General features: G+C 46.4%; 1 protein-coding gene across 6 annotated transcripts in view; it reads left to right on the top strand.

Annotated features, from left to right (window-relative positions):
* The first annotated feature begins 7,255 nt into the window (after positions 1–7,255).
* PTK2 (protein tyrosine kinase 2) overlaps positions 7,256–18,898 on the top strand; it is a 253,622-nt gene continuing 241,979 nt past the window's right edge. For all 6 annotated transcript variants that reach the window (XM_059901755.1, XM_059901758.1, XM_059901756.1 and 3 more), the window contains exon 1: positions 7,256–7,381. The gene's annotated coding sequence lies outside the window, so the exon portion shown is untranslated. The remainder of the gene's footprint in view (positions 7,382–18,898) is intronic.

Consider the following 18,898-nt stretch of genomic DNA (forward strand, 5'->3'; position numbering starts at 1 on the left):
CATACTAATGTAAGATTCTCATGTTAGGGGAAACTGGGTGCAGGGTATATGGGAACTCTGTACTATTGGCTCGACTGTTGTGTAAATCTAAAACTGTTCTAAAAATCAGGCCTATTAAAAAGAAGAAATAATGTCCCAGGACACTTTGGGAAGAAATAATAATATTAATATCTATTATTAATTGAGGGCTTACTGTGTGCCCATAATTTTACACGTCAACTCTGGGCTTCTGTAAGGGGACCCAGAAGGGGGCGGATGCAGCCCAGCCCCAGAACTGAAAGAGTAACGGCAGGCAGGTCACTTGTGAGTGCTCCTCCGCAGCCGGGGCTGCTTCCCTCTCTGTCGGACACCAGGGTTACATTCTGGGAGACAACCTGCCCAGGAGGGAGGGGACCGTAATCCCCAGACCACGTGAAAAGTGGGCAGAGCATGTCCTGAAGGGAAAGTGGGGTCCTATTACTAGAGGAAAGGGGAGAGGAGGGGACAGCTGCTATTTTGGCTGTTCACCATCCCTTCCCTTCCCACCACCTGTAGGTTTGGTTTGGGTGAGGCTGACTTACCCTCGGTTCTGTGGCGGGCATGGGACCCGGCAAAGCCTGGCCAGCCAGAGCCACTGAGACTTCGGTTGAAACTGGAGGAAAAGGGGCCCGACTCTTCTCCAGAGTTTGTTGAGGGGGCAGGACCGGGCCACTTTGTCATCACAAGGGAAAAACTGTGTCAGACCAGACCCTGGAGCTGCAAGGTGGAGATAGGCCTCGTCAGCCTGAATCTGAAGTTTCAGAATCTGAGTCGGTCCCTCTTTTTTTTTTTGTAAAAAAGTACAGTTCAATGGGTTTTAGTATACTGACAGAGTTGTGCAGTCATCGCCCCTGTCTCAGCATGGTATTCACAACGGTTGCACACGGCCGTTGAAGAATATTTTGCCATTTTCCACGATTCCTGTTACTCTAAATGCGTGGATATGTATACATGCAGAAATCATACGTATTATACGGATACAGAGGCAACACATGTGAAGAGAGACACCAATTGTTAATATTGGCAACTAGGAGAACAGGGAATATATGTATGTTCTTTTTCAGGTTCTTTTCCATTATAGGTTATTGCAAGATATTGAATACAGTTCCCAGTGCTATACAGTAGGTTCTTGTTGTTTATTTTATATACAGTAGTATATATCTGTTAATCTCAAACTCCTAATTTATCCCTTCCCCCTTTCCCCTTTGGTAAACTTAAGTTTGTTTTCTGTGCCTGTGAGTCTATTTCTGTTTTGTTAATAAGTTCATTTGTATCTTTTTTTTTTAGATTCCACATATAAGTGATATCATACATATATATTTCTCAGTCTGACTTACTTCACTTAGTAGGATAATCTCTAGGTCCATCCAATTACAGTTTGTATTTAACGTTTTATTTGATAGAACCTTTGGAATAGAAATAAAATAACAGAAACAAAATGATTCTTTTTTTTTTTAAATGATTCTTTTATAAACATAACATGAAACTATTAATTTTTTATTGTTTACATTGACTTTAAGGTATACTTTTTTGGTGAAAGCATATTCCACTGTGTGGCTTTGAATGCAATCACGTTTTACTTTTTAATCTTTTACACCAGTGCTGCTGATGGCGTGGTGTGTGGAACCACAGCTGGCCTGCACACTGTTACCAGTTCACGGGGAGATAAGTACAGGAATTAAGAGTTTTAGAGGCTCTCAAAGCAATTTGACAGAGCTGTTTTATGTTCTTTGAATCTAATAATAAAAAATTAGGGCTTAAAAAAGAAAATTAGGGCTTGAATTTTGTATGTCATGGCTTTTTAAAAATTTCACTTATTTCTAATAATTTATTTATTTTTGTTGCACGTATCAGCCCACAATGGACTGGAAGAAAAAAGAGCTGGTCTCACCCTACAGGTAGTTTGGGAAGCGCTGCTCCGTATCACTGAGAACTAGTACAAGTCAAGGTCGTGATGGAAATGGAAAATATGAGAATGGAGCTCAGAAAAGGGGAAAAAAAAAAGCTGAGAAGATGAAAGACATGAGAAATCTCCAAAATGGCAGTTTGCTTAAATTTTAGAAACTGCAAATGAGGAAAGCAAGCAGACCTCTGTGCCCAGCATGACCCCCACAAAATCTGCAAAGAGGACACTGCTTTGATGAGGGTTTACTGCTGATCAAAGCAACAAAAATGATCAAGAAAGTGATATTCGGCAATTCCACAACTAGAACAGGTCTGATGGAGACCCTTCAGCTGTGGGGTCTTCTCTAAATGAGGCTGTACTGACCAACCACTGACTGCAGAGAGAAGGCTTGTGGGCCTCACTTGGACTCACCCTGGTTGCCCTTGTGTCGGGCATAAGGACACACAGCCTTAGGAGGCAAAGAAGCTCAGTGGATGAGAACACAACTTCGTTCGGAGCCACACAAGCTCATTTGAATCCTGCCTCTGCTGCTTACTTGCTGGGTAGACTTGAGCTGGGTAGCCATCACTTTCTGGCCTCAGTTTACCCATCTGTAAAATGCACTTAATAGGATTTATCCAAGGTGGCTGTGAAAATTAAATGAGATAATAAATAGTTTGGGGCAGAATTTCCCAGGAAACGCGGCCCTTTTCCTCTCTGGAGGCTGGTGCAGGGGCAGCAGCAGGTGCAGGGTACATGGGAGCCCTGGATAGACTCTGATTTGAGCCCTAGCTGCAAGTTCCGGACCAAAGGGGTATCTCAGGTCAGCAGGGGTGCGGGGGGTGTCCCCGGCCTGGACCTGTTCAGTGCCATACAGGGGAAGGGTGTCCCTCCTGTGTGTGTGTGTGCAGGGTGTGTGTGTGTGTGTGTGTGTGCACACGCATGTGTGTGTGTGGGGCTGGGGGTTGGGAAGTGACCATGGGGCCCAGACCAGGAGCAGAATCCCTGGGACAGCCCCACAGGTGCAATCCTGTGCCCACTGCTTGTGGCAGGGTCCACTCACTTCCACTCATGGGGGAGGCTGGGGGGCACAGAGTGGAGGTGGGGCCTGGAAGAGGTCCAGCTCGCGCTCTGTGTATCGGAGGGACCTGGAACACCCTGGTGGGGTCTGGGGGGATGATCTGTGTGAGCTGGAGGGGCTGGGGCACCCTTAGCTTCCGCTGGGGACGCTCCTCCCACCTGGGGTGAATTGCTCCCACGTTCCCACAGGAGAGACGTGCCCATTGCAGGTCCTGCTGGTGGGCGTGACCCACCTTTGTAGGCGTTAGTAGCCCCACATCCCTGCATCCCTGCATCAAGTCCCATGGAAAGTGAAATTTCAAGCATGTAGTAAAACCTGCAGAAACTGTCTAGTTTTCCTGTGAGCCCAGAATGTTCCCTCCCAGGAAAGCTGCACACTGTGGTCGTGGCCCATCTGGTCTTTAGTTGGGCCAGAACGTGAAGGAGGAACTCTGTCTTCTGATCACTCGTACCGTCCCTCCCTTGGCCTGCTTCCCCTTTGGGCATCTTCCCTCGGGGCAGCCCCTGACCCCTTCCCTTCTGCTCTTGCAGTCGCCCCCCCCTTCCCCCCATTTTACAGATGAAGGGGTTGAGGCTCAGAGGCTGAGTGGCTGCTTAGGGCCACTGGGCTGTCCTGTGCGGGAGCTGGGATTTGAACCTAGGTCTCCCGGCCTCCTTTCTCGTTCCCCTGCTCCTGCTCACTGGTCCCTGTGTAGTCTCTGATTCTTAACACTCGAGGGCCAGCAACCCCGGTGATGTGTCAGGCCCATAGCTCCCTGGGGCACATCTTACTGGACCTAGAGGTGGCCTGGGCACCTGTCTCTTGGGTCCCACTTTCTCTCACTGCAGCTTCTCTAGGCAGATGGCAGACTGGCCAGTGGCACAATGTGGGCAGTGACCTGGGCTTCGGTCATCAGCTTCTGTGCCCTCATTACCGTGCATCCACCCCCCGCCTTAAATGTGTGTTTCTGCTTCCCCACGTGAGCAAGTCCCTCCTGGTGGCAAGCCCTCTCCAGATGAGGTAGGCGAGGGGCTCTTCAAGGGGGACCTGCTCTGAGGGTTGGTACAGCTGCTTTGCCAACACACAGGAAGCCCTTCCTGAAAGCTTCCCACGCAAGGTCAGCGCTCGGCCCATCTGGTGCAGCACAGGAAGGGAGAGCCAAATGGTGTTCTGTGTTTTGTTTTTTGTACGGGGCCTGAGTGCAGCAGAGGCTCACGGGGAGAGGGAGGAGCACAGGCTTTGCAGTTGGACAGATTGTGGCTTTAAATTCCAGTCTTGTTGTCTGTCTCATTGTTTTGTTTTTTCTGAGTCACGGTTTTCACATCAATAAAATGGGGACGATGATCACAGTGTATATGGGGCAGGGCTGTTATGAGGTTGAGAGACAGTGTCTAAAGGATCTGACCCACGGAGCCCAAGTACAATCAGCCTTCAGTAGCACTATGCTCTGGGTGGTCCTTTGAGTATGCCCTCCATGATCAAGATGATTAGTAATCTGTACAGTAATGCTGCAGCTAATCAAGAACTTACTGAGGGTATACTTTGCCAAGCACTCTGCTGAGTGTTTTACAGGATGGTCCATTTCCTCCCCATCCTCTATAAGTCCCATTTTACAGACGAGGAATGAATCTCAGCGACATTATGCGACCTGCCCGTCATCATCAGATGCTGGTGAACAGCTGCACTTGAGTCTCAGTCGGCTCCATCGTTCCTCCATCTCCAGAGGCTGAGCACTTAAGGCACCACAGGTATGCTCCAGGGATAAGCAGGGTTTGTTAGACAACGCGCTCCTCACCTTTTACCTTTCTCCTTTTGTATCTGTTTGCCCTTCTCATTTGCATCACTTCTTCCTCTCGCCCTTTCCCTACTTTCTTCCTCTCGCCCTTTCCCTACTTTCTTCCTCTATTAAGCTAAAGAATAATCAAAGCTGCCCTTCAGGAGCATCAAGTTTAAACATAACATGGTAAAGTTGAGGAAACAAAGTATCAGTTATCTATGGCTGTGTAACAAACTACCCCAAAATGAGAGGCTTACAACCACAAGCTTTTATTTTATTTGTTCATAACTCTCTGGTTTGGCAGTTTGGGCTGCGTCCAGCTAGACAGTTCTGCTGGTCTCTCTGGGTCTCAGGTGGCTGCAGTTAGCGGAAAGCTTGACTGGGGCTGGGTGGTCCAGTGCAGCCTCACTCACCTGCCTGGTGGTTGGCAGCCTGTTGGCCAGGGTGCCTCAGTGGCCACTCGCTAGGCTAGCTTGGGCTTGTTTAAGAGGGTGGAAACTGCATGGCCTCTTGAGGTTTCAGCTCAGAAGTTGTACATCACTTGAGACACATTTTATTGGTCAAAGCAAGTTACAAGATCTGTCCAAATATGTCGGGTGAGAAAGTAGATTCCATCTCTTGTTGGGAGGAGTGTCAAAGACTTGGTGCCCGTTTTTAGCCTACCACACTAAGCACAGTTCCCTCCCCCAAAGATATCCTTAATATAACCCCTTTTGTTCCTTCACTCCTCTCCCCTGACTCCCATTCCCTCCTTATACTTTCAATAATAATTCCTTACTTCACATCACCCAAAGCTTCATTTACTCACTCAACAAATATTTTATTATGTGCCAGGGACCCCGAAGTGAACAAAACAAAGTTCCTGCTCTAGTGAGTCTAATGTTCTAGTGGAGGGAGCAGACAATGCAGAAATAAAGAAGCACAGTGTAGGGCTATGGTGGACAATGGGTGCTTTGGACAACAACAGAGCAGATGAGGGGGTGGGGAGTGTGTGTGAAAGGGTGGAGGGTAGTCGGTGGTTCCTATTACATACAGAGCGATCAGCTGACATCTAATGAGGTGACATCTGACCCTGAAGGAAGTGAGGGAGTAAGAAGGTCCAAGCAGAGGGAGAGATTTCCAGGTAGAGCAAACAGCCAGTGCAAAGGCCCTGGGGCTGACATTGAGAGACACAATTCCTTACAGTCTTAAATGTAGTTTAAAAACACCAGCCGTATGTATTTCATGAAAGAATAATAAAAGAAAATATTTAAAAATGGTAAAACTCTTGCTAAGCGAAAGCACTTTATTTTACCGGATTCTGTTATAATCGATTATAGCTCCTGAGAAGGGAACGGAGGGTCACCTCTCTGAGCTTCAGGGAGTTCACCTTTCAAAAGGAGAACTATGTGCTTATCCTGCCTCTCGCCTTGTGGTGAGGATCAAAGTGACACCATGAAAAATGAAAGTTGCTCTGCTTCTGGTTTCATTTCCTACCGCAAGGTTGCCCGTGATTTTTTTTTTTTTTTAAACGCAAATCAGGTATCACTTTCGCTTAAAACCCTCAAAGGCTCACTGCTGCCTAAAGAATAAGTGCCAGGCACCTGAGCACGACTTCAGAGGGCCCTGGCCGTCTCATTTTTTACCCAGACCCCCCCCCCCCGCCCCCGCCCCAACCCCATGCTCCAGTCAAAACCGGCTCTCATCTCAGCCGCTCTCTGCCTGGGACCCTCTGGGATCCTCCTCTCCCTTCTCAAGCCTCAGCACCTAGGGGACCGGCGCCTTGGTGGTTAATGTACCCAGATCAGTGCCCCGCTGGCGCTCAGGTAGATAATGTGTCCACCTCTAAGCCGTTATAAAGCTCTTTCCAGACCATCTTCTAAGATCAAATCTTGGTACCGCCCAGCACTAGCTAGCTATGATGCCTCTGAACAAATCCCTGAGCCTGCTTCCCTATCTGCAGAGGGGTCCGGGACACCCCTTAGGTGGGCCTGGAAAGGACACGGGCCGGCGCGGGCACACACCGGGTCCGGACATCCGTGCTTCCGACTCTGGGGCGGGGCTGTAAGGCGGCTGACCGGGGTGGGGGTGGGGCCTCCAGAGGAGCAGGGTCTGGGGCTCGGGGCAGCGAAGGGGTGCGAGGGCTTCCCCGTAGTCCGTCCAACTCCGCCGGCCCAGAGTGCGGCCGGAGGGAACCCCGGGACGTCCGCTCGGCGGGGCGCCACTCCCGCCCCCGGGCAGAGCGTCCCCGAGGCCGCCGCTCGGGGCCGCAGCCACGCCCCCGCGCTGACCACCTCCGTCCGCCCGCAGCCCGGGCCTGACGTCCCGGGTACGATCCCGGGAGCAGAGCCTGGCGGCGTGGTGGGCATGCGCGGGCCGCGGTGCGCGGCCCGCGCATGCCCGGTGTTCCCGGGAGGCGGAAGCTCGGAACGGGGACGCGGCCGGGCGCGCGCAGCGGAGGGAGGCGCGCGCCTCAGGAGGCCGCCGCGCACGCGCGGCCCGCGCCGACGCAGCACGGCCCCGAGGGCGCGAGCCCGCCGCCGCCGCCGGGCCGGGACTGCTGTGCGCCCGCGGCGTGAGGCGTGGGAGGGAGCGCGGCCCATCAGCCGCGGCGCCGCCCGGTCGTCGTCTGCCTTCGCCTCCCGGCGCCAGCGCGGTCCGAGTGAGTGCGGGGCCGGGGCCGGGGCCGGGGCGCGGGCAGGCGGGCGGGCCGACTCCCGGAGCTGGTTGTTGGCAGGGCCGCGGCCCGAGGGTGGAGGGCCGAGCGGGGCCGGACCGGCCAGTCCCGGCGGCGGATGCGGCGGGGACCGGCCCCTCCCGCGCCGGCCGCGGCCCCGGGAGGCCGGGGACGTGGGGAGGCCGGGGGCCCGAGGAGGCCGGCGGCTTGGGGGCGGGGGGCGCTTGGAGGCCGAGGGGTTCGGGGCTGGGAGAGTCTGAGGGTCTCGAGGCCGGGGGATGTGGGGAGGCCGGGGGCTCCGGGAAGCAGGGGGCCTTGGGGGATGCGAGGAGGCCGGGGACTCAGGGAGGCTGGGGTCTCGGGGGACGCTGGGAGGCCGGGGAGCTCAGGGAAGATGGGGAGGCCGGGGGATTCGTGGCTCGGAGAGTTCGAAGGTCTGGAGGCCCGGGGCCTCGGGGAGGCCGCCCGGCCTCTGCCGGGGCGGGCCGAGTGCCTCCAAAACAAAAGGGGAGAGAGAGGAGGGAGGGGGAAGAGGGAATCCGCGGGGCCGCCGGGGGATCGGCCGGCCCGCGGGGCAGGGAAGGGTGGGCCTCGAGCCCGCGTGCGGGGCGGCGGGGCGGCTGCGTCCCCCGCGGCCGGCGCTCAAGTTTTGTGCAGCCCGGAGGCTTTCTCGGCGGCAGCCCTGAAGACCTGGCAGGATTCGTTGCGCTTCCCAAGTTTCCTCCTCTTCTCGCCCCAGCCCCCAACTCCGCGGCGCCCGCCGAGCAAGCTGGAAGCACTCTGGGTCCTTTCCTGGCACCCCATTCTTTCTCAAAGGAGTGTGTGTGTGTGTGTGTGTGTGTGTGTGTAGGGTGTGTGTGTGTGTACGCTGTTACTTGGTTTTCTTTGATTGCCGGATTTTGTAGCTTAATGCACTAAGGGTAAAGGTTTTTGTTTTTGCCATTTCAACAGTGTCTTATTCTTGCTTAGTTAGCCTGCAGCTGGGTTTTTGGCAGTGAGACTAAGAGAATAGTAATATTGTGGTATTCATGGGAACTGGTTGAAATACGGTCAAGTTGAAGGCGATATAAGAGTTTGGGGGTCTGAACTTAAGACGACCATCATTGGGATTCATACTTAGGATGTAAACATCTTCGTGGTTGGAAAAACAGGCCATTACTGTTCGAAATGCAATACCAGAGCCTCACCTTGAATACTTTATTTGTAAAACGGGTAATGAAAATAGTCTCTTCATTGAAATGACACAGCCAAACCCTCAGGTTAGTTGTCCTGTCTTTGACAACCTCTGAAAAGTGGGAGGAAAGTATGTGGATGAAGTGATTAAAGATTCACAGTAAATTAGCATTCAGCGTACTTTGTTGAGGTACAGTGTAGATAATATTTTGGTCCAGTTGTACTATTGAGTTAATGTTTAAAACCCTGTAGTATTTAAACACATGAAACTTTTAAAGGAAGTTTGTGTTTCAACTTTCAACTCATAAAGACAGTATGTCTTAGTATCTTTATGAGTATATTGTTTTATATTTTTGGCTACTGTCGGAGGGGAAAAACTAGTTGAACTTACCATTAGTCTCTTCTGAACACTTGTGTACTAACTGCTGCTGAAACAGCAAGATCAAATATTATAGATTCTCCTCTGAAGAATTTCTTTCAGGTCATTTTAAATAATCCAGTTTAATAATGAGCACTGGAAAATATTGTTTAAAACACATGTTCCCTTGTAAACGCGGCCCCATAAGGCTTCATGAAAGGACTGAATAGAAGGACTATACATCATTCAGAGGTGATGCATTGAGAAGCAAGTGCTTGGCTAAATAAAGACATTGAATCCAAAACCTAGTATTTATGATGTGGGGCAAAGAATGCTGGGACTCCTACAGGAGACCGTCTGAGGCTGTCTGTCACGGAAAGTGAGTAGTAAGTGTTAGATCCACTAGTGCAGCGGTCGCCAAGTGTCTGGGGAAAGCGGGAGTTAGTGATGGCAGTAAGGACCATTAAAACGTTTTTAGCTAAACTCTTCTCTGTAACACTCCATGCCCTTTGTTGGAAAGTACAGAAATTAATGTTCCAATTCTAAAAGCTGGGTTCTTGAGCTAGATAACTTCTCTTACTAGAAAGTTGGAGAAATTGTCTGAATAACAAAAGTGTATCGTTAAAGCGTTTCCTTTAAGAAAAAATACTGATGAGCTCCCTCAGAAGAAATTATTGTTATATTTTGTATATACATATATAGTCTACGGTGTTATAAAGTGTTATGTGTAGCAAAAGATAATTTTGAAAATTACTATCTTTGCATGTTATTTTGAGTTATAGTGAGGTGGAATCTTAGTTCATATCTCTAAAGGTTTTATGGAAACCTTTTTTTCCTATATTTTAATGTGTCTTAATTTTGAGAAAAATAATTAAAAATTGTCTTAAGGGTAACAAAAGATGCAATTCAAATTGTTAATACAGTATGTAAATCTTTAATTTTTTAAATTAAACATTTTCAGTTTAGACATTTTTAGATAGAATAAATCTGGTTTTAAATTTCAGTGGCATTAAAAGTTCTGATACTTTTGATTACTGTAGCTTTATAGTATAGTCTAAAGTCAGGGAGCCTGATTCCTCCAACTCCCCTTTTCTTTCTCAAAATCTCTTTGGCTATTCGGGGTCTTTTGCGTTTCCACACATTTTTAGATTTTTTTGTTGTTGTTGTTCTAGATCTGCAAAAATGCCATTGGTAAAAAGTTCTGTTATTTTTATCATATTTGTGAACTGAGTTTTTAAATGAGTTTTTTTTTTTTTCTTTGCTAGTAAATCAGAAAAGTTTAGTTTCTGAAGTACTTTATTTTGCCGTAAAGCTCTAGTTTAAGAACATATTTTCATTAGTTTCCTCTTACTGAAATCCCTTAAATAATTAGAAAAAATTACTGTGGGGATCTTTGAGAATTTTCACTGATGTCTGTATTTAAAATGTTAACTTAAAAAATTTGGGCAGAGTAAATGACCTTACTTGAGTCAATAGTAATAAACTCCAAGAAGTTTATGAATGCAAATAAGCATTCAAATGTTAAGTTGCTTATCAACCTTTAGAAGGATCCTTGGAATGGAGAAGGATGGAGAGCAGCTCCAGCTTGCCTTGGGTGCACCTGTGTTTCTCTAGCTCACCCAGATACATTCAGAAGTTATGGTTTTTTTCCTTCTTTTCTGTAAAACAGTGTTTAGTAGTGGATTATTTGAGCCCTTTATTGCTTTTTCTCTCTACTGACATTTTGGCAGGGTTCTTTTTTCTTCTTCATTTCATGACTACCAAAAGGCAACCCAGTGCAAGAGAAATGAAATTCATATGTACCAGTTTCTGGCATTAATTTCTAGGAATTGTGCTAAATCTTATCATTCAGAACTGCACAAATGTGTTTCTGATTGTAAATCAGCAGAGGAACCCCCTCTGTTTCTATCTGTAACAGTTGTATTGTTTTTTACTAGGCTCTGTGATGGAAATGAAATTCAGATACACATATATAGTTAAACTTTCAGTTTAAATGGAATTTCTAGCAAAACTCTTAATTATAGTCTGATTTGCGTAAATAGTAAGGAAATGATTTATAGACATAGTAGGAAATAAACGTTTCCCCGAGTGGCACTATTCCCACTCTTTAGCAGTTGGAAGCCTCAGAGAAAAATACGAGTAGCATCACCACAAAGTTTACCTATTTTTAAGGGCACGAAGGTGTTTCCTTACAAACTGAGCATTTAATTAAAATAATCCTACCTAAATCTTATTTATGTACATTGCTATTTACTATAAACTCATTTCTCACATCAAGAAGAATGACTGAAGTTACACATTTGAATATTTTCCAGTGGTAGGGGAAGAACATTACTGGGTACCTGTGTGGGTGCCCTGTGCTGTTGGTAGGTGTTATTACCTTTTTACAGATGAATTAAATGTGGGAGAGTCTCTATCCTGTAAGTTGCATTTGTTAAACACCATGTGCCAGGCCTGAGCTGGGTGCCATAGTGCTTTATCTCCTTTATTACTCGCTAGAACTACTGAGTTGTACTGCTGTCTGTATCCTCCTTTTGTAGATGAAACCCTGGAAGCATCGAGTTAGAGTAGCTCGCCCGGGTCCTCAGCCCACAGTGGTGGATGGCTTGGACAGACCCGAGGGACTCTGCAGTGCCAGCTCCTAACAGCCTGCCTGCGGCCTCCCTGGCTGGAAAAGCAGCAGTCTGTAAAATCTTAATCCAGTCTTCTGCAGTAGGAATAAATAGTATGCTAGTGTAATGACCATGTCTGGGAAAGTTTAGATAATTGTATTTTCTATTTGAATCTAACACTTTCAGATCATGAAGTTCTGACCTGGCCAACATAGTATAGGTAAACATTTTAGTTAATATACCAAAATTGTTTAATTATTTGAAATTAATTTAGAATTAGGTAAAGTGTATAATGCATGATGCAGTGATTGATACTTCTTATTTGTCAAGATGTGCTTTAATAACCTCCACATTTACAGTTCTTTCATTGATGACTTTTTTGGGGGGTTGATGTTTGAAGACAGTTTTGTGGGAAGCAAGGAGTATGTAAGGGAAAAACAAATTGCACATTTCTCACACAGGTATAAGCCCCTTGTAGTAATCCTAATATTTACAACCTCTGATACATTGTTGCTCTATAAATGTTTCTGAAGTGAATGTGCTCATTCTCACCAACTTAGAATTTTCCATTCTGCTTTTTTTAAAATATATTTTTAAAATTAATTAATTTATTTTTGGCTGCATTGGGTCTTTGTTGCTGCATGCGGGCTTTTCTCTAGTTGCGGTAAGCGGGGGCTACTCTTCACTGTGGTGCGCGGGCTTATTGCTGTGGCTTCTCTTGTTGTGGAGCACGGGCTCTAGGCACATGGGGTTCAGTAGTTGTGGCACGCAGGCTCAATAGTTGTGGTGCACAGACTTAGTTGCTCCGTGGCATGTGGGATCTTACTGGACCAGAGCTCGAACCTGTGTCTCCTGCATTGGCAGGCGGATTCTTAACCACTGTGCCACCAGGGAAGCCCCATTCTCCTTTTAAGAGTCGGCATATACTCTGCTCCTTTATTTGGGGCCAGTGAACCAAAACCAAGGCTTAGAAGAACCTAAACAGTCGTGTCTGTGGGCTGTGTGTGCCTAGGCTCTCCCTTCTGCCCCCATATTCTGTATTGAAAGTAGTCGAAGGTGCTCGTCATGTCTACTGGTGACCAAAGCACCATGCATTTGTCTTTACTGGCCTAAAGGAAGACCTTAAATGATTTTACACATTACATATTTTTAGTGGCTTGTGTGTCTTCTCATGAGAATTTAAGCACCACGAGGGCAGAAACTTTGTTTTACACACTTTTCCATCTTCAGTACCTGACACAATATTTATTGAGTAGAAGAACCCAGGCTTATTAATTATTGGACAACAGCTATTACATCAGTTAGCTGTCTGCTGTTTTGTTTGCCTTGGTAAAGGACCTCACTTTAAAACCACATGGGACTTGATACCAGGGAAGAATTGGATTATCGTGTTTTCACCTTTGTCTGCTTTATTTTAGATTGCCGCTGTCATCAGACTTGGGCCAGGGAAACAATACTGCTCTGCCCCTTTACAGTTTTGTTCTTTTTTTTCTAGAAACTGATCCTGTATTAATTGATCTTGTGTTCTTTAGGACTCATCCTGAGTTCTGCAGACATAGAAAATTGCTCAAGGTGACACAAAATGAGCGGGACTTGTAAAAGCTCCTTCATTACTGGTCCAGAAGCTCTAACGTGTTCTTTACTAATCAGCTGGATTCACTGGCTGCTTTACAAGAGTTTTCCATTATGCCCTGAAACCATTTTAAAAAACCCATTTTCGTATTGCTGCCGTGCCAATTACATATACAACATGCCAGCTTTCCCTTGCTGTGACAGGTCACTTACCTTTACTTGGGGGAAAGTCAACATTTGGGTAAAAAAGAGCAGTTTGTTCTTCCTCAGCGAGTTCCCCCTTAGTCTTGCTGTACGGTGTGGGGAAACAGGCACTCTCACAGAGACCAGGAAGCTTCAGGTTGTTGAATTGGTTCTCAAAGTAGCCACAGGTTAGAAGTGCAAATGCTCCTGCCTGGCTTCTGACCTACTGAATCTGACTCTGGGGGCGGGGCCAGTGGTCAGTTTCAACTTGCTGTCAGGAGCTTTTGATGCATGCTAATGTTTGTGAACCACTGCTTTAGAGTGTTTTAAAAGAAACGCCAGTTGTAGCAGGCAGACATCAGTCATAAATGGCAGAGGTATGTGTATGGTCTCTTTTTGACCACTTAGATTTGCTAATGAGGTTGCCTTCATGTCAGGACTCTTAAATATGTTTCTAAGGGTTTTTAGAGTCTTGAGAAGACCTCACAACTCCTTTCATTTAGTAGAGATTTTGAATGTTTTCTGCTGAGACCACTTAATTATTTTGAATCTTGGTGTGGATTTTAAATGAACACTCTTATGTTGAAGTGGCAGTTTGTGTGGCTCCTGGACTTGTGGCTTTTGGCAAATAACAGGAGAGTGTGTACATGTGAGTGCTTAAGACACACGTTCCCTGGTGGTTTTGTTTTGGTGCTGAAAAATTGGCTAGCTTTATACTAGAGTCAAGGTGATTGCCAAGTCTTGGGGTGACTAATGAAGCAGCATTGTGTGAATTGATTCTATGCCTAGCATTACATTCATATCTAAATTTAATGAATTTTGTTTTGCCTTTTGTCCTTTCCTTTTTTTCCTAAGAAGGCGGCTAAGTAAAAGTTAGTGTACCAAATGGGATTGGTGATGTGCCTTGTGCAGAATTAGATGCATCTGTTGGTAAATAGACTATTATACGCTGAGGGACAAGGATTCTGTATTATCTTTTCCTCATGCTGCCATAGTAGATGGTCAGTCAGTGATTGATGATTGAAGAAGAGTCTCTCCTGCTGAGGTCCTGGAATTACAGAGACTAAAGCGAATGACGCTGTTGTGGGCCTTCTGTGGTAAGGGGTCTTTTAAGTGTGTGAAAGTTGTTACGAAGGTAGAGAAGAAGAACTGTCAAAGGCAGAGGGAATTAAGTGTAATGTGATCTCAAAACAGTGAGAAGGTTCTTTCCATGTGAATTTTCTCCACCCCCCCCCACCCCCCAACCACGGTCAAGCTTTCAGTTAACTGTGCAGCTGCATGAAGGCAAAAATAATAGAAATGAGCTGGTGGAAAGAGCTATTTGGAACAATTTCTTTCTCCTTAAAATTGGTCAAGTGAAATTAAAGTTCTCATTAATGTGACTCCCATTAAATGTATAGCTGTCTGCCCAGTATTCCTGGGGGATTGGTTCCAGGACCCTCCTCAGATACCAAGTTCCTTGGATGCTCAAGTCTCTTACCTAAAATGACGTAGTATTTACATACATACATTTAAATGCACACCCTCCTGTATACTTTAAATCGTCTCTAGATTACTTATAATACCTAACACAGTGTAATGCTATGTAAATAATTGCCAGTGTGGCAAGTTCAAGTTTTGCTATTTGGAACTTTCTGGGATTTTTCCCCAATATTTTGAGCCTCGAATGCGGAACCTGAGGATGCGGAGGGCAAGTGCATTTGAGTGTGCCTGGCCCAGAGCAGCTTCTCAGTGGATGTCAGTGGATGGTTCTCCTGGGACCGCCCCCCCCCCCCCCCATCAGGCTGCATCCCCTGAGCAGCCTTCTCTCTGATTACAGCTTCAGCTCATCCCCGTCTGTCTCTGTTCCCCTGTCAGTCTCCCCTCCCAGCGCCTTGGGGTCGTTTCTGTAGTATTATTACCACCTTGTGGTTTTACTTTATTTTTTAAAAATTTTGTTTATTTATTTATGGCTGTGTTGGGTCTTCGTTGCCGCGCGCAAGCTATCTCTAGTTGTGGTGAGCGGGGGCTACACTTCGTTGCGGTGCGCGGGCTCCTCATTGCGGTGGCTTCTCTTGTTGTGGAGCACGGGCTCTAGGCGCGCGGGCTTCAGTAGTTGTGGCTCGTGGGCTCTAGAGTGCAGGCTCAGTAGTTGTGGCTCACGAGCTTAGTTGCTCCGCGGCATGTGGGATCTTCCCGGACCAGGGCTCAAACATGTGTCCCCTGCATTGGCAGGCAGATTCTTAACCACTGCGCCACCAGGGCTGCCCCCGACCCTGTGGTTTTAAATAGCCTTTTCTTGGTTATAATGAGGTTGCACATGTTTTTATACATTTACTGGCCATTTGTATTCACTGGTTTGTGAAGTGCCCATATTTTTCTATTTGTTTTAAAGAAATTTATTTGTAGACTTCTGTATATTCAGAACACAGGTCCTTTGTTGGTTATATATTTTGCCACTGTCTCTTCCTACTTTGTCATGGAGTTTCACTAGCTTGGTGGGTTGTTTTTTTTCTTTTTTGAATGAAGAGAAGTTCTTAAGTTTAATGTAGTGTAGTTTATCAGTCTTTTCCTTTATAGTTGGTGCTTTTTGTGTCTTTCCCTACGCTGAGATAATGAACTTAATTCCTGTTATTTTCTAAATGCTTTATGATTTTGCCTTTCCCCTTTAACTTTATAATTCTCTTGGAGTTGGTTTTGGTGTGTAGTGTGAAGGAGGGATCCAATTTCGTTAATATGTGGACATCTTAGTTGTCCCAACACCATTTCTTAAAAAGAATAAATGCTCCTTTCCCCCAGTGCTCTGTGGTGACACTTTTGTTGTAAATGAAAGGTCCATATATATGTGTGTGTCTGCTTTGGACTCTATTTGATCCCTCTGGTACTAAGCTGCCTACAGTATTGTAGCTTTATAATAAGTCTTATCTCCTTGTGGACCTCTTCCCACTTGGTTCTCCTTCAAGTGTGCCTTGGCTATCCTCAACCCTTTGCAAATCTGTATATGTTTTAGAATCACTTGGCAACTTCCCAAAAAATTCTTCTGGTGGTTGTTTGGGATGACATTAAATGTATAGATCAATGTGTAGAGAATTGATTCTAGATTCGGGTTATTACAGATAAAGTGTATGAATATTTTTGTATGAGTCTTTTTGTGGACCCAGGCTTCTATTTTTCCTGGGGATGGTTGTTTAGGATTGTAATGGCTGGATCATATGGTAGGTGTCTGTATAGCTTTTTTTTTTTTTTTTTTTTAACGTCTTTATTGGAGTATAATTGCTTTACAATGTTGTGTTAGTTTCTGCTGTATAACAAAGTGAATCAGTTCTATGCATACATATATCCCCATATCCCCTCCCTCTTGCGTCTCTCTTCCCCCCTCCCTATCCCACCTCTCTAGGTGGACACACAGCACCGAGCTGGTCTCCCCGTGCTATGCAGCTGCTTCCCACTAGCTATCTGTTTTACATTTGGTAGTGTGTATATGTCAGTGCTACTCTCTCACTTCGTCCCAGCTTACCCTTACCCCTCCCCCTGTCCTCAAGTCCATTCTCTACGTCTGCATCTTTATTCCTGTCCTGCTCCTAGGTTCGTCAGAACCTTTTTTTTTTTTCTTTAAGATTCCATATATATGTGTTAGCATATGGTATTTGTTTTTCTCTTTCTGACTTACTTCACTCTGTATGACAGACTCTAGGTCCATCCACCTCACTACAAATAACGCAATTTCGTTTCTTTTTATGGCTGAATAATATTCCATTTTATATATGTACCACATCTTCTTTATCCATTCGTCTGTCGATGGACACTTAGATTGCTTCCATGTCCTTTACATGTTGTAAATAGTGCTGCAGTGAACAGTGTGGTACATGACTCTTTTTGAATTTGTGTAGCTTTTTAAGAAAGTGCCAAACTGTGTTCTAAAGTGGCTGTACCATTTTACATTCCTACCAGCAGTGTATGAGAGTTCCAGTTGCTCTGTATCATCGGGGCAACACGATGGTTAGTCTTTTAAGTTTTTGCCATTCTAATAGGTGTGTCATGGTATTTCATTGTGGTTTTAACTTACATTTCCCAAATGCTTTAATAACACTGAGTATCTTTTTATATGTCTACTTGCCGTCTGTATATCTTATTTGGTGTTCAGATCTTTTGCCCATGAAAAAACTTTTTCTTACGGGTGGATTCTTTATATATTCTGGGTACAGGTCCTTTGTGAGATACTCTCAATGCTTTCCTCCCATGCTGTGGCTTGTTTTTTGCATTCTCTTAACAGTGTCTTGAAGAGCAGAAGTTATAAATTTTGATAATGTCCCATTTATCAATTTGTTGTTTTATGGATTGTGTTTTTTTGGTGTCATATTTAAGAAATCGTTGCCTAACCTAGGTCACAAAGATTTTCTCCTGTTTCCGTCCCCCCCACCCCCACTAGAATATTTATAGTTTTAGGTTTTACATTTAGGTCTGTGATTGATTTTGAGATAATTTTTGTTTGTGGTGTGGGATATGGGTCCACATTACTTGGAGGACTCTTTCGAGGCCTAGAATGAAGGTAGCTCCCTCCAGAGAGCATTTGTTTCTGCTTCAGCCAGTCTGGGACCACCTTAAACCAAGTCCAAGGTTTGAGGTTTTCTGGACCACACAGAGCTGTCATTCTCTTGGTGAGCTGATTCACTTCTGGCTCACTCTCATCCTGAGCTGTGTAGCTTTTGAGGTCCTGCTTAGGGAGGTAGGGTTAGACACTTTGGGGGGCCTGGCTTTGATTCCTGTCCCTCTTTCCCTGCACTGTTGTGAAAAGGAAAGTCGAAAATTTCAGAATTGGCAAATGACTTCCGTGCAGAGGTGGTTTCTCTGCTTGTTTCTCTCTGGGTTCCTGATTTCACTTTAATTTTGGTATTTCCTTCTTGTCCTGTCATTTTCTGGTTGCTTTTAAGATTTTTAAAGTATTTTATCTGTCTTTTTAAGCCTTTTTCAGGCGAGGGTTGGACTGAACAACATAGCCTGCAGTTAAGGAGCCAAGGAAAGTTCTTTTTCATTTCACTCCAGTGTCTGGAGTCTAAACCTGGACCCGCCGTTGCCTGTAGTAGCCGCTAGCCACGCGTTTAAATTAAAATGGAATCAGATTTAAAGTTCTGTCCAACAGCCAGGCTAGCCCCATTTCTAGGGCTCAGTACCCACATGTGACTAGCGGCTCCCCCTCGGACAGTGCAGATGGGGAGAAGGTTTTCACGGTTGCAGGAAGTTCTGCTGGGCAGCGCTGGCTGGACCGAGAGCCTCTGCGGGGAGAGCCTCTGCGGGGCCTCGCGGCGGCGGGTCTGCCCCGGAGAACCGCTAACGGAGCTGCCCTTGCTGCTTAAGGTTGGCCGTTTTCTGGAATCTGCCTGCAGCCAAACATGGCTGAGCCCCTTAAGGCTTCTGGGGAAGGCTCTCCATGAGGTGGGTGTGGGTCACAGGCTGTGGCTGTCAGGGTGCGGATGGGGAGGGCAGGCCGCGGGGCGCTCACAGATCTGCGGATGGAACTGGCGTGGGGAGAACGCTGAGCATGCGCTGAGCTGAGTCCCTGCCCCGAGCGGGTCGTAGTCCAGCGGCCAGGCAGCGGCAGTGCCGTGTGTAGCAGGTGCTGGGCAG

The sequence above is a fragment of the Balaenoptera ricei genome, chromosome 17, assembly GCF_028023285.1.
Source record: "Balaenoptera ricei isolate mBalRic1 chromosome 17, mBalRic1.hap2, whole genome shotgun sequence".
Classification (NCBI taxonomy): domain Eukaryota; kingdom Metazoa; phylum Chordata; class Mammalia; order Artiodactyla; family Balaenopteridae; genus Balaenoptera; species Balaenoptera ricei.